Below are 9,708 nucleotides of genomic sequence, written 5' to 3'. Positions count from 1 at the left end.
GGAGTTGCTCGCCGCTGCGCCGTCTCAACCTCCGGCGCCGGCAGCCGCGCCAGCGCCGCCCCCTCCGCGTCTGAGCGCCGCCTCGCCGCAGCGTCGCCGGATCCGGCCACCCCGGCCTCTCCTCCGGCTGTCCCCACTTCTCCGGCGACTTCCCTCGCGAACTTCGACGAGCTACAGTGCACTCTGGCCGTCCTCGGATTCCACGCCCGATCCAGATCCAGATCCACCTCGCGGTTGACTTTCTCCTCTAACCCTAATTTTTGTTGCTTACTTTGACGTGCCATAACTTTGCATCCGTAGCTCCGTTTTGGGCATTTAGCATATCAAAATGTTCGTCTTAGAGAGTACATCATTTCATCTCATTGAATCATTTTCATTTGAGATAATTGTCAGATCTGCTGCACCATATAGCTATTTGTCATTTTTGCCATGATTGTTGTATGCATGTTATGCCCCTGAGCTCTACATGTGTTTTGTTATATGCCATGCCATCTTTCCAGGGGTGCTATCCATGTATTTTTGTGATGTGTGTGGTGACTAGCACAAGCTTGCAAAGTGGTGCATTCGGTAATGCTGATTTCAGGGACTTAGCATTTCCACTAAGTCCTTGATCTGTTTATCTCAAGATGCCATATGTTCATGTTGTTTCCTAGTGATCCGTGCCTCTTTTGAGGATGATCAGTAAGGATGATTTGTTAATCTTGTAGTGCTCTATCCATCCATACCTTTGTTTGCAATTATGGAGCAACCTAGCTTGAGTCAATCGAGCTCTACTTTTGTCATTTCGTGAATCTGGGCAGATTCTCTACTTGTTAGCGATTTTGCCGAGGATGTTGTAGTTGATCCGTGCATTCTATGCTATTGTTCTTGCCATGTCTAGCTTGCATTTTGTGTATTCTTGATGGATGTATGCTTAGATTATCATGACTTGCTCTGTAGTGAGTGCATCGAGCTCGTAAACATGCCTACTTGATATCTGATTTTGCATGCTCCAGTTTTCACTAAGTCTGAAAATTGATTATGTTTTTGCCATGTTCACATGCTTGCAAATGTATTTTCTGATCCCTCTTGGCTCAAGGTCACTAAGGGACTTTTGTTAAGCTCTTTGAGTAGCTTCATGCCATGCTTTACTTTGTCATGTTCGGGTCCTGTAGCATATAGTTTTCATACTCCAAAGTGTGCTACCTAATCTGAAATTCCAGGCTTGTGTTAATTTCACTAAGTCTGAAATCAGTTTATCAATTGCACTTTTGCCATGCTTGTTTGAACCTGTTAATGGATGAATTGGCCGTAGCTCAGTGTTCCTCTTTTGTTAATCATCATGAGTGGATCCCTGCCATGTATTTTGTTGTCACGTTTGGGTGTTGTAGCATGTTCATCTTGTTGCATTTAGATGGCTACTTGCTGTAAATCGCAGATCGGTGCCATATTTGAATCGCTTGCCATTTCCAAACCGTAACTCCGATTCCGGCGTTCTTTATATTGTTTTCAAGCGATTTCATCTCACCTTTCTAGTGGAACACTTGGATTTCCAAGTTGAGGCCAGGTTCATTCATTCCTTTGCAAATCATGCATACGCATCGCATACCGCATCTCGTATATCATACCATGTTCATGTGTTGGTTGTTTACTATATTGTGTGCTTCTTTCCGGTGTTTGCTTCTTCGGGTTGGTTCCGGTAACGTCGCATTTGTGAGGACCCGTTCGTCTACGTTCGTTTGTCTTCTTCATGGACTCGTTCTTCTTCCTTACGGGATCTCAGGCAAGATGATCATACCCTCGAAATCACTTCTATCTTTGCTAGCTAGATGCTCGCTCTTTTGCTTGCCTATGCTGCGATACCTACCACTTGCTTATCATGCCTCCTATTTTGTTGAACCAAGCCTCTAACCCACCTTGTCCTAGCAAACCGTTGTTTGGCTATGTTACCGCTTTGCTCAGCCCCTCTTATAGCGTTGTTAGTTGCAGGTGAAGATTGAAGTTTGTTCCTTGTTGGAACATGGAGATGTTGTTCCTTGTTGGAACATGTTTACTTGTTGGGATATCACAATATATCTTATTTAATTAATGCATCTATATACTTGGTAAAGGGTGGAAGGCTCGGCCTTATGCCTGGTGTTTTGTTCCACTCTTGCCGCCCTAGTTTCCGTCATATCGGTGTTATGTTCCCGGATTTTGCGTTCCTTACGCGGTTGGGTTATAATGGGAACCCCTTGGCAGTTCGCTTTGGATAAAACTCCTCCAGCAAGGCCCAACCTTGGTTTTACCATTCGCCACCTAGCCTCTTTTTCCCTTGGGTTAGGCCAGCCCAAGGGTCATCTTTATTTTAACCCCCCCGGGCTAGTGCTTGTCTAAGTGTTGGTCCGAAATGGGCAGCCTGCGGGGCCACCTCGAGGAAACTTGAGGGCTGATTTTACTCGTAGCTTGACCTATCCGGTGTTGCCCTGAGAACGAGATATGTGCAGCTCCCATCAGGATGTCTGCACATCGGGCGGCTTTGCTAGACTTGTTTTACCATTGTCGAAGATGTCTTGTAGAACCGGGATACCGAGTCTGATCGGAATGTCTCGGGAGGAGGTCTATTCCTTCATTGACCGTGAGAGCTTGTGATGGGCTAAGTTGGGACACCCCTGCAGGGATTTGAACTTTCAAAAGCCGTGCCCGCGGTTATGGGCAGATGGGAATTTGTTAATGTCCGGTTGTAGAAAACCTGAAGTTGACCTTAATTAAAATACATCAACCGCGTGTGTAACCGTGATGGTCTCTTTCTGGCGGAGTCCGGGAAGTGAACACGGTGTTGGAGTTATGCTTGACGTAGGTTGTTTTTAGGATCACTTCTTGATCATAGTTTCTCGATCGTGCTTTGCCTTCTCTTCTCGCTCTCTTTTGCGTATGTTAGCCACCATATATGCTAGTCGCTTGCTACAGCTCCACCTCATACCTTTACCTTTCCCATAAGCTTAAATAGTCTTGATCGCGAGGGTGCGAGATTGCTGAGTCCCCGTGGCTCACAGATACTTCCAAAACCAGCTTGCAGGTGCCGTTGAACCATGCAGATGACGCAACCAAGCTCAAGGAGGAGCTCGATGAAGATCTTGTCCTTTGTGTTGTTCCGTTCTAGTAGATCAGTAGTGGAGTCCAGTTGTGGTCGATCGGGGACCTTGTCGCATTTGGGGTTCTTCTTTTATTTTGGCTCCGTAGTCGGGCCCTGATTGTATTTGGTTGTTGTAATGCTTTATTCATGTAATTGTGTGAAGTGGCGATTGTAAGCCAACTATGTATACCTTTTCCTTATGTGTTACGTGGGTTGTGTGAAGGTTACCTCACTTGCGACATTGCTTTCAATGCGGTTATGCCTCTAAGTCGTGCTTCGACACGTGGGAGATATAGCCGCATCGAGGGCGTTACACGAGGACACATGGGAATTATCGTCAAGCTAGTTTTCATCACGCTCATATGATTCGTGTTCGGTACTTTGATAATTTGATATGTGGGTGGACCAGTGCTTGGGTACTGCCCTTACTTGGACAAGCATCCCACTTATGATTAACCTCTATTGCAAGCATCCACAACTACAACAAAAGTATTAAGGTAAACCTAACCATACATGAAACATATGGATCCAAATCAGCCCCTTACGAAGCAACCCATAAATTAGGGTCTAAGCTTCTATCACTGTAGCAATCCATCATCTACTTATTACTTCCCAATGCCTTCCTCTAGGACCAAACAATGGTGAAGTGTCATGTAGTCGACGTTCACATGACACCACTAGAGGGATGACAACATACATCTCATCAAAATATCGAACGAATACCAAATTCACATGACTACTTATAGCAAGACTTCTCCCATGTCCTCATGAACAAACGTAACTACTCACAAAGCATATTAATGTTCATAATCAGAGGGATATTAATATGCATAATGGATCTGAACATATGATCTTCCACGAAATAAACCAACTAGCATCAACTACAAGGAGTAATCAACACTACTAGCAACCCACATGTACCAATATGAGGTTTGGATACAAAGATTGGATACAAGAGATGAACTAGGGTTTGAGATGAGATGGTGCTGGTAAAGATGTTGATGGAGATTGACCCCCTCCCGATGAGAGGATCGTTGGTGATGATGATGGTGGTGATTTTCCCATCCCGGAGGGAAGTTTCCCCGGCAGAACAGCTCTGCCGGAGCCCTAGATTGGTTCCGCCAAGGTTCCGCCTCGTGCCGGCGGAGTTTCATCCCATAAGTTTGCTTCTGGTTTTTTCCTCAACGAAAGACTCAATATAGCCAAAATGGGCATCGGAGGGCCACCAGGGGGCCCACGAGGGAGGGGTGCACCTAGGGGGTACGGCGCGTGTCGTGGTTCTAAGCCTGACAGTAGAGTGGGGGGTAGGTATGGAGAGGCAAGGTCCTAGCTATGGATAGGTTGTAAACACAAAGGATGTACGAGTTCAGGCCCTTCTCGGAGGAAGTAATAGCCCTACGTCTCGGAGCCCGGAGGCGGTCGAGTGGATTATGAGTATATGAGCTACAAGGTGCCGAACCCTTCTGCCTGTGGAGGGGGGTGGCTTATATAGAGTGCGCCAGGACCCCAGCCAGCCCATGTAGGAGAGGGTTTAAGGTGAGTTAAGACTGGGGCGTTACTGATAACGCCCCACATAAAGTGCCTTTACTATTATAAAGGCTACTTAATTACAGGCCGTTGCAGTGCAGAGTACCTCTTGACCTCCTGGTGGTCGAGTGAGTCTTCGTGGTCGAGTCCTTCAGGTCAGTCGAGTGAGTCCTTCGTTGGTCGACTGGAAGGCGACCTCCTCTAAAGATGTCCTTGGGTAAGTTTACTTGGATCAGGTCCATGACCCTACCCTAGGTACATAACCCCATCATTAGCCCCCGAATGGATTGAGGCTTCGAGTGAAGAAGGAGTTGATGTTGTTTCCGATTAAACTTCACGCTCTGGTCGTGCGCTGTTCTGGACCAAAGAACCTCTTCATCGACAGTATGCAACTTGTCTTGAGTCGACTTGATCCATTCTCTTCTTTTGTCGAGTGATTTTTCGGGCTTCGGCGGTCTCCGAGCGACGGATCGCGGGAAACCCCACGTCTGACAGACCGATCTGCCGTTCGCGGATTTAGCGGGATGCGAAACTTGGGGGCGCGCGCGAAGCGGAGCGGACCGCGGCGTTCGGATGGGACGGGGCGTGGACGCCTCGATCTCCGGGCCGCTTTCTTCGCCACGTATCCCGCCTGCGCAACTGTTCCTGATATGATTAGATCGACCGGGCCCACCTGTCATCCACTCGGAAGGGACCTTATAAATGTGCCCGGCGAGGATTTCTGTGCTGCGCCTTAGCATTCTCTCCCCCTCTCTGCTTCCTTCTTCCCCGCCCAGCGTGCTCGCTCTCACCCCCGCACCACTTCCCTTCGCGCATCTCGCCGGCGACCATGGCCAAGGAGAAGACGGCGGCGCTGGAGCGTGCAAAGAAGGCGTCGGCGTCGGAGAAGGCAAAGGGGAGATCCACCAGCCGCGGAGGGTCCTCGTCCAGATCCCGCCTGCCGAAGGGCTGGGTCCAAGGAGACTGGATCCAGTCGACCATCACAGAGAAGGACCTCCTCGACATGGCCAATGAGGGCTTGATCCCTCATGGAGCTGCGAGGCTTCCGGGGAAGGAATGGCAGCCCCAGCCAGAAGAGGGTGAGTGTGTGCTCTTGGCCACCCATGTTGATCGTGGATTTTCCTTGCCTCCGAGTATTTTCTTCCGTGGCTTCTTGAATTTCTTCGGAGCGCAGCTCCACCACTTTACCCCAAACTCTATCGCCTATCTGGCCGCATTTGTGTCCATGTGTGAGGGTTTCTTGGGCTGTCGACCGCACTGGGGTTTGTTCAAACATATATTCACGTGTCGCTCTCAGACCGTGAAGAAGGCGAGCCCAGGTGATGAGAGAACCCGAGTCGTCCAAATGTGTGGGGGTCTGGGGATCCAAGTGAGGAACAAGAGCACCTTCCCGCCCATGACCTTTCCCGAGTCGGTCAGAGGCTGGCAGTCGACTTGGTTCTACTGCCAGGACCAGTCGACGCCGGGGCAGTCGAGTGGACTCCCACCGTTTACCATGGACCGAGTGAACAAGCCTTCCTCTCTGAAGTTGATTCTGGAGGAGAAAGCGGACGTGAAGATGTTGATGGAGCGCGTGGTGCAGCTGGTTCGGGAGGGAGTGACGGGCATGGATCTCTTGGAGGTCTTCCTTAGGCGTCGTATCCAGCCCCTGCAGTTCCGGAGCCACTGCATGTGGTTGTACTGTGGGACTGAAGATGAGACTCGAGTCCATCCGGAAGCAGTCGACGATGTCACTCTGGAAAGATGGATGGTAGCCGTTACCGGAAACAAGGACAACCCACGCGGAGCTAGAAGGATTCCTCCACTCGACCACAACAGCGATCCAAACAAGGTACACTCGCTCTGCACTCCACTGCGTTCTTGTCGCATTCATTTCTGTTCACTCTGCCGACTGGTCGACTGATCCTTGTCTTGATATCTGCTAGGCCCTCACCGAGCTGTACTCGATGCCCAATGGGGCACAAACTCCGACTGAGGAGGGTGAGGCGAGTGGGGGCGAGAGCTAGGACGAGGAGGAATGGGACTCGGACGTTGCAGAGGATGATGATGATGATGACGATGATGGTGGTGATGAAGATGACGTTGAAGACGAGGAGGAAGAGGAGGAGGAGGTCGTACCACCGCGCTCGGAAAGGCGGTCGAAGCTTGTCCACGACCCTTCGACCGAACGTGGTAAGGGGGTTGCGACCGCCGCTCAGTCGACCAAGCGCCCTCGGACCACCTCTCCGGTGCCGACTGAGAAGGCACCGAAGCAGCCCAGGGCGGCCCCGTCGAAGACGATCAAGCTCCTGCCGAAGATGAAGGTGTCCATCCCCACCATATCAGGGTAATCGTGCTGCTTAAGTCTTCTTATTTTGTGTGGACTTTGTCTCCGGTCGACGCTGAAATTAGTCGACTGATCCTTTGGAGTTGCAGTGCTGCTACTTCTGAAACCTCGGCCCGGGTTGATGACCACGAGATGGAGGACGCAGCAACTTCGAACCCAGGTACTGTATTCTTAACACCGTTCTTAGTCGACTGACTCGCGATCTCTAACCCTGATTCTTCTCCGCAGCTCCACCCAATACTGTTATTAATCTTCCTGATGATGATGAGGACGAAGAGCCGCTGAAGCGCAGGAGGAGTCGGAAAGCGTCCGCCAGTAAGGTGCCTCAGGATGTGACGGAGCCTGAGATTCTGACTGTGGAGGAAGAGAACACCACTCGACACACGGTGTCCTTCGCAAATCCGCTGACGAGTGCTCAGCAGCCCTCCCTCTTCACGACGCACCACGTCCCAGAGGACCAAGCTGGCGCAGCGAAGGAGGCAATACGCCAGGCGGGAATCATGATGGAGCAGCTGAAGACCATCCGGGACGCGAGCCAGGCAGCTTATGATGCCAGTTCTGCCCTCCAAAGCAATGTTCAGGTCAGTCGACCACCGTTTGTTCTATTGGATATGCTGCCACAAACTTTTCCTTTCCGGAATTTATAGTAGTCACCCACTGGGTGTTGTCGATTGAGCTCCGTATTAGCGGGGGCACGCTGAGTGCACCCGCTGGGTGTAGTCCCCAAGGCTAAGGTCGACTGCTGGCAGTTGGCCTTAGGCTTTATAATTTCAGTCTTTCTGTCATTGGACCAAGTCGACTGGATTTCGCAAACCGGTGGGGGCACGCTGAGTGCACCCACTGGGTGTAGTCCCCGAGACTGTGGTCGACTGCTTGCAGTTGATCACAGTCTTAGAGAATGCATCTCGCATTTTTTTTTGAGGTCGACTGGTCGACTTTGTCTTCAACAGGATTAGTGGGGGCACGCTGAGTGCACCCACTGGGTGTAGTCCCCGAGACTACGGTCGAATGCTTGTATTCGGCTGTAGTCTTAGAAACGTGTGTTTTTCCCTTTTTCACTCGGAAGTGAATTATATTTGACATTTAGTCGATTGGTTCTTCGCAGAACTCTTGTGATCTTGTGGCTCGCTACTCAGAGCTGGAACACAAGCATACTCAAGTCGAGCTGAGCTTGAAGCTGGTTCAGGAGAAGCTGACAAAGGCAAAGGAGGAGACTGAAGGTATGTTTGGTGAGACCCTGACAACTGCTTTTCCCCTTGCTTGTTTCAAAATCTGATCTTGCTGTAACTTGCAGGTAAGGTAAGGGAGGCCCAACAGAAGAAAGACCTTGAGCTAGCTGAGAAGATCAAGCTTGCTGACGAGAAGTTAGCTTCGGTCACCAAGCTTGAACAAGACAATACCAATCTAAAAGCTGCTCTTGGGATTGCCAACAAGGAGGTCAGTCGACTGAAAACTGATAAAGCTGCCCTGACCGACCAAGTCAGCAAATTGACTGGGAAGAAAACTGATCTGGAGGCCTTCCTGAGTGGACTTGCCAAGAAGCTGTTTCTTATGCTTGAAGGTAAACCTCTATGCTTGGCAAACATTTCCAATTGTGATTTTTCCATTCGACCATCCCCTTGACTTAGTGATCACCCTTGCAGAGTTTTGTCAAAACTTTGAAGAAGAAACTAGCCGGCTGGAGCCAAACCTCGACCCCGTCAATTCTCCGGTGAACGACGAAGTTGCCATGGAAGTTTTCCGACTGGAGTCCCGTGTTGCAGCTGTCGTGGACTATCTCGCAAGGCTGAAGGCCGCCACATCGCGCATCGACTCGACGCTCTGGCCTGAGGAGACACTTCAAAATGACCTTGAGTCGCTGATGGCCCGCTTGAACACGATCCCTGGTCGAGTGCAGGAGTGGAAGAAGTCCTCGGCTCGGTGTGGTGCAGATGTCGCTTTGTGTCTGGCCCGAGTCCACTGCAAAGATGCGCGAGAAGAGAAGCTGGCGGCCCTTCGGGTGGCCAATACCAAGAAGCACGACTTCAGGTCCTTTATGGAAACTTTCCTTGCAGCTGCCACTCGGATCGCCGACGGAATTGACCTTGATGAATTCGTTGCACCTTCCAGCTCTCCACAGGAGGGGTAAAAAACTTCTTCTGGCTCGACGCTTTAAATTTGCCTCGGTATGCCGAGTGGAATTGTAACCGACAAACCTTAACGGGCTTGACGCCTGAGCACTTTCGGTTCCTTTAGATATCGATTCAAACTTGAATTTGGTGCTTGAATACGATTGCCTTTGGCTCGAAATGTCTTTTGCAGGTTCAAAGCAAGGCGCCTTTATTGCAATCGACTTATTCTTCAGTCCACTTAGGCGAGCACTGGGCCGCAGCTAAGCCTCCGAGTGAGAGGGTCGTTCTCCACTTGGTAGGATTTTTATAACTTAGGCGAGCACAGGGTTGCAGCTAAGCTTCCGAGTGAGAGGGTTGCTCCTCACTCGGTAGGATTTTTATAACTTAGGCGAGCACGGGGCTGCAGCTAAGCCTCCGAGTGAGAGGGTTGCTCCTCACTCGGTAGGATTTTTATAACTTAGGCGAGCACAGGGCTGCAGCTAAGCCTCCGAGTGAGAGGGTTGCTCCTCACTCGGTAGGATTTTTATAACTTAGGCGAGTGCTTGGACTGCAGCTAAGCCCCCGAGTGAGAGGGTTGCTCCTCACTCGGTAGGATTTTTATAACTTAGGCGAGTGCTTGGACTGCAGCTAAGCCCCCGAGTGGGAGGGTT

This window comes from Triticum aestivum, chromosome 6A, assembly GCF_018294505.1.
Source record: "Triticum aestivum cultivar Chinese Spring chromosome 6A, IWGSC CS RefSeq v2.1, whole genome shotgun sequence".
Taxonomy (NCBI): domain Eukaryota; kingdom Viridiplantae; phylum Streptophyta; class Magnoliopsida; order Poales; family Poaceae; genus Triticum; species Triticum aestivum.
The sequence above is the reverse complement of the archived record's forward strand: the minus strand, read 5'-3'. Positions refer to the sequence as shown.